A 6,000-nucleotide genomic window follows, 5' to 3' on the forward strand; every position below is an offset into this window, starting at 1 on the left:
ACAATTTGCAAAGCTTTCTCAGGAGGGATTTTCATTTACACCGTGTTTTTGAAAAGTGAAGGGTGGGGGGATAAAAGAGCATAAGCCAACGTACAAAGAATTCCTGGCCTGGGGTCTTTGCAAAAGGATCCCATCCTTGGCAAGTTCTCTGGAAAGACCTCCACCAGTCCCACAAAATGACAGCTTCTTCTGGTTAGCTGATCCTAATTTCCTTTTGGCTTGGAGGGTCTCCCACTCCTCAGATTGCTTGGAAGGCTGGGTTCTGCCTTCTTCTTTTTCTTCCATCCGGCCTGGACAAAAGCAACCTTTCCCTTCCCCTTCCTCTTGCAGGAATCTGGAAACTTCACTCAGCTGGATTCCTGAGCAAAGGAACAGGAGAGGCTGAGAAAAGGAGGAGGGGAAAGAGAGAAGAGAGGAGGACATTTGGCTCTCCAGTTGAAGGAGAGCTTAGGAAGGTGGGCTTCAGTACTAAAACATAAAGTTAATTGGTTTTCCCCCTCTTCCACTCGAGTTGTGCAAATATATCTATGGGGTTTATCACACTAAAAATCTGGGCATTGACCTCCAAAATGAGACTTCTGCACAGCTGGCTTGGGGATTTGGGGACTTGTAGTCCAAAAAGAAACTTCCCCACTTTCTAGCACACTTACACACATAGGGCTTTATCACACTAGTGAGATCCTGTAGGAAAATGGGATTTAAAGGAGAGTTAAATTGGAGAAAACAGGGAAACACCCAAAGTTTATTACACGATGTCGCTGTTAACGTGAAACGCCGCGACGTTAAACTGACGTTAAACTGGGGGAAACGGCAGCTCTTACTTTCAGGAAATCCTGAAATTTTTCTCTGGTTTAACTTCGGTTTAACTCCACATCATTTCACTTTAGCAGCAATTCGGTGTGATAAGCTTCCCGAATTTGCGGGTTCTGTTTACATTCAAAATCAATTTAACTCTCCTTTAAATCCCGTTTTCCCGTGGGATCTCGCTAGTGTGATAAAGCCTTATGTGTGTAAGTGTGCTAGAAAGTGGGGATGTTTCATTTTGGGCTGCAAGTCCCCAAATCCTCATGCCAGCTGTGCAGAAAAGTCTCATTTGGGAGGGCAATGCCCTAATTTTGCCTCCATCTCTTGTCTTAGTTCAACTATGCACAAAGGGACCTTGCAGCACAGTGTTTCCCAAACTTTGGTCCTCCAGATGGTTTGGACTTCAGTTCCCAGAATTCCTTACTTCTGGCCAAGCTGTCTAGGGCTTCTGGGAGATGAAGTCCAAAACACCCAGAATGCCAAAGCGTGGGAATCACTGTTGTAGCCGCTTTGAGACCTAGGGTGCATCTACACTGTAGAAATAATGCAGTTTGACAGCACCTTTAAGTGTTGCAGCTCCATTCTATGGAATCCTGGGATTGATAGTTTGACAGGGTTTTTAGCCTTCTCTGACAGAGTGGTAGTGCCTCACAAAACTACAAATCCCAGGATTTTGTTGGACGGAGCCACAGGAGTCAAAGTGGTGCCAAACTGCATTATTTCTACACCTTAACAGAGGCTGCATCTGCACTACTGCAGAAATAATACAGTTTGATGCTGCTTTACCTGCCATGGTGCAATGCTATGGAATTCTGGGATTTGTAGTTTTGTGAGATATCTTAGCCTTCTCTATCAGAGAACTCTGGTGCCACCACAAACTACAAATCCCTGAATTCCATAACACTGAGCCATGGCAGTTAAAGTGGTGTCAAATGCATTATTTTTGCAGTAGTGCAGTGCCAGCCTGAAAGAAAGAAAATGATAATGTAAACTATTGTAAACTAAAGCCCAAGATAAACGGGCGGGAAGTGGCGTGGGGGCGCCGATTCTAGGGTTTGGGAGCGCACACCAGCCGCATGCTCCCAAACCCTAGTCCGTATGAACGCTGCCATCATGGCAGCCTCCCATCCAGATGGGGCTGCCATGATGATGCAAGCATGGCGCTGAGTCCATACGCTGGGCACCATGCTTGAGTCATTGACGCAGCACAGTGCACTAATGGCGCAATGATGGCGGCGGTGCCCACGCGCACCAAAAATACCCCAATTTTTCCGGGTTCTTTTTGGTGCGGAGGGAGCCCATGCGGTTTGGCTGCTGCAGGCTCCCTCGGGAGCTAAAACGGATGGCTCCAGTCTAGTCTACTTCATCAGATGGAGTGAAGACTTTATTTCAACTACTGCAAATGGAGTTCAAAATGGAAAAAGTAGTTTGCACTCAGTCAGTACAGCAAGAAGGAGAGGAGTAGGCAAAATCTTATCTTTCCCAGTAGGCTGATTTATTTTATTTTTTCCAGGCTTCTTCAACTCAACACATACGTTCCAGGACTTCTCTGCCTTAAATAGTAGTTTTGCATGTTCTCCCCCTTCATAACTTTGCCTGCCCATATCAGTTTTTTCACCCCACTCTGATATTGATTTTCCACATGTTGGCGGGTACGATAAAGCATAGCCAAGCCACATCTGGCCATGACTTCCACCACACAAAGCAACTGAATGCCACAGTCTCCGTCTCGCCGTTTCTTTAAAATCGAGCATCCTGGATGCATTTTTCTTGGCAGCATCACAAGTGTGAAAGAAGGAATAAAAAGTTAGCTGCTTCTTCTAAAGAGCAGGAAGTTGAACCCAATGTTCTGGCGGGTTTCAGTGAAAAAACAACAACAGAGATCATCCATTCAAGATTTGGAACATGTTGCACCAAGAAAAGTTGCAGCTGCTAAGAGAGAAGAGGTCAAAAGTGACGTCTCAGCCATTAAGGGATAAGAAACAAAGAGCGAGAAGTATATTAGAAAGACGGTGGGAAGTTTGGAAGGTTAGAAGGCTAGGGTACGAAGAAGGGGCATCGTAAAGTTTTAATTATCACCGTTAAAAAAATTTGACAGATAGTTTGTTTTGATCTGTAGTTGTAAACTTATCTCTACGTAGACACCATCCGGATTCACACATTTTCCCCAGCATTTCTTGACCCTCCGAATAACTGATATTGTAAAAGTCTGCAGATGGTGCGTTACAAGGGGGTATCCTAAAGTAATAATTATCACCCGGAGGTTATTATAGTATATTGATGAAATGTTGTCAGTGTCATCATTGGTCCCTAAGTGCGTGATGTTGAGAAAATCAGCTCATTGCATCCTTTATTTTTGCGACAGGTTGTGCCAGAAGTGACAAAAGTGTAAAATTATTATTATTATTAACCTTTATTTATAAAGTGCTGTAAATTTACACAGCGCTGTACCTACAATCTTTTTAATTGGCCGGTTCCCTGCCCTCAGGCTTACAATCTAAAAAGACACGACACAAAATCCTCGTAAGGTGCAATCTGCAGACTTCTTAAGAAATGGTCTGACACAACCTGGCACAAAAATAAAGGACACAATGATGTCACTGGCAAAACCAATACCAGTAAAACAAACAGAGAGGCAATGCTGACTGGGGGGATACTGGAGGTTGTCATCCAGAAAAGTAACTTTTCCTCACACAATTGTCTCAACCCCTGGCCAAGTATTTACTTTCCTCTATCAGAGGCTATGCCACAATGCAGAATTAATGCTTCTTGACACCACTTAACTGCCATGGCTTCATGCTATGGAATTCTAGGATTTCTAGTTTATTGCGGCACCAGAACACTCTGAAAGAGGTGGTTAAACATCTCACAAAACTACAAATCCCATAATTCTATATTATTGAGCCATGGCAGACACATGCGCACACTCCTCTAGTCTTGCTCTGGAGCAAAAAAATATGTGTATCATTCACTTCACAAGCTTGGAAAAGTGACTTTTTCAAACCTGAACTATCTTGATGACTTATGCTTCCATATGCTTGTGTGTGTGCGCGTGCCTTCAAGTCGCCTGTCAATTTATGAGGACCCCATGAATTTCATAGGGTTTTCTTAAGCAAGGAATACTCAGAGGTGGTTTTACTTCTTCCTTTCTCTGAAATATAGTCTGCAGCACCTTGGTGGTCTCCCATCCAAGTATTAACCAGGGCTGACCCTGTTTAGCTTCCAAGATCAGAAAAGAGCAGATGCTTTTAGGATATTTAGGCTTATCTCCATGGAAACACACTGCAGGAACTTCATATTCCTGTTGCTGTGTGGCTTCAAATAGTTTCCGACTTATAGCAACCCTAAGGTGAACCTATGAAGGGGTTTTCTAGGCAAGATTTGTTCAGAGGAGGTTTGCCATGGCCATCCTCTGAGGCTGAGAAAGTGTGACTTGCCTAAGGTCACCCAGTGGGTTAACATGGCCGAGCTGGGATTCGAACCCTGGTCTCCAGAGTCATAGTCCAGTGCTCAAACCACTGTACCTCGCTGGCTCTCACTTCATATTCTACCAGTATGGAAGAAGATCACAGTTATATTATATTATAGTAATATAATATAATAATATACAGTGGGACCTTGTTATCCGTTGGGGTTTGGTTCCAGGACCCTCTGTGAATAACAAAATCTGTGGATACTCAAGTCCCATTAAATATAATGGCAGAGCAAAATGGTATTCCTTATATAAAATGGAAAAGCAAGGTTTGCTATTTAGAATTTATACTTTTTTTGGATATTTTCAAGTAGTGGGTGCTTGACTCCATGGATAAAAATATCCGTGGATAAGGAGGGCCAACTGTAATATTATTATATATTATATAATTATTATATTATAACTATAGTATAACTCCTAGAATATGGCTGGGGGATTCTGCTAAGTCCTTTGCATTGACAGAGTAGGACAAAAGGGGGAATTGAAGTTGTGTGAATAAATGAGAGCGCTGTTGATTTTTTTTTGATTACGTGGCAATCGGCACTTAAGCTAAAACTCAAGTTACTTATGGTAAGTGTGCAGTTTTCATGCCCAATGCGCACCAATCAGCAATGTTAACTAGATCCTTACTATTGGCTTATTCAACCCATCTTCAGATTCGGTCCCTCTGTGAAACAAAAGAGTGCAGGACTCAACCTATTCTCAATGCTCCTTTCGTGATAAGAAGCAACTTCACTGGGGCCAAAAACCAGGACACAACAGCCCAAAAAACGACAGCGCAAGACGAATCCCAGGCGCTGGACAAGCCTGACAACCCGTCAAAACAGCTAAGAAGGATGCATTAAAGATCCTAAACCGAGCACAGCTTTGCATAAACAGAGAGTCAGAGAAGCCGCCAGCCTCTTCTGCCTTTGGAAGGTGAACATGGGGATGCCTGACTCAAAGGTCAAGTGAGAGAGGAAAAAATATGCAGACTGCAATGCCAAGATAGCCAAAGAAATTAGGACCTCGGCGTGTCGAAATTGTGACGCAACGTCCGAGTTCATGAAGTTGCTCTTCAAGCAGATGTGTTAACTGGAAAAGATATGCTGTTTTCAAACAATAATAATAATAAAATAAAGCGAATTGCATAGGACAGGCTATAGCACAATAAATTTCCAGAATACAGTTGGTTTGCAACTCGTGGAAGATGCATGCAACTTTCTATTATTAGAAAAAGCAGAATGCATTCCATACCTTTCACAGACAGGAAAAATGGGTGGTCTTTGACTGTAGATCGTCCTTTTCTTTTCTTTCTTTCTTTCTTTTTTCAACACAGAGGATCCGTGCGACGGAGCTGCAGTGGCTTCACCTCTGACACGAAAAGAAAGAAAGAAACACAATTCATCATTATCTGAGAACTGGACCAGCAGGCTTGCACCACCAAGCACAACGTGGCATCGTTTTGTGTCCCTTTTTGAAAGGGTCCCATTGTTACAGGCAGTGAGGCTCGTCTGCCTGGAACCGCATTCACATTTCTGGGTTCAAATGTTTGCATTTCTCAATCCCCCCCCCCAAAACAAACAAACCTCTGGTCACCTCATGGCCAGATGACAGAGGAACTGCTTCAGCGAAACCACGAGGCCAGCAAGGGCCAAGTTTACAGTCAACTATGGCACAAGCCATACTTTCAGTGGATGTGGCAGTGTGACCCTCTAGCTGAGCATACCAGGTATCCTTGTACA

The 6,000-nt window shown here is 43.5% G+C and overlaps 1 protein-coding gene across 2 annotated transcripts in view; it reads right to left on the reverse strand.

Annotated features, from left to right (window-relative positions):
• LOC149310127 (gap junction gamma-1 protein-like) overlaps positions 1-5,622 on the reverse strand; it is a 48,532-nt gene extending 42,910 nt beyond the window's left edge. The window contains exons 1-2 of one of the 2 annotated variants that reach the window (XR_016281982.1): positions 5,513-5,622; positions 101-359 (exon numbers count right to left, since the gene is read on the reverse strand). The gene's annotated coding sequence lies outside the window, so the exon portion shown is untranslated. Of the gene's footprint in view, positions 1-100; positions 360-5,512 lie in introns of those variants that run through there. The other variant, XM_089533757.1, reaches the window with a different exon arrangement.
• Positions 5,623-6,000: the final 378 nt, after the last annotated feature.

This window comes from Sceloporus occidentalis, unplaced genomic scaffold (genome assembly GCF_023333645.1).
Source record: "Sceloporus occidentalis isolate IW3139 unplaced genomic scaffold, rSceOcc1.0.p SCAF_7, whole genome shotgun sequence".
Taxonomy (NCBI): Eukaryota; Metazoa; Chordata; class Lepidosauria; order Squamata; family Phrynosomatidae; genus Sceloporus; species Sceloporus occidentalis.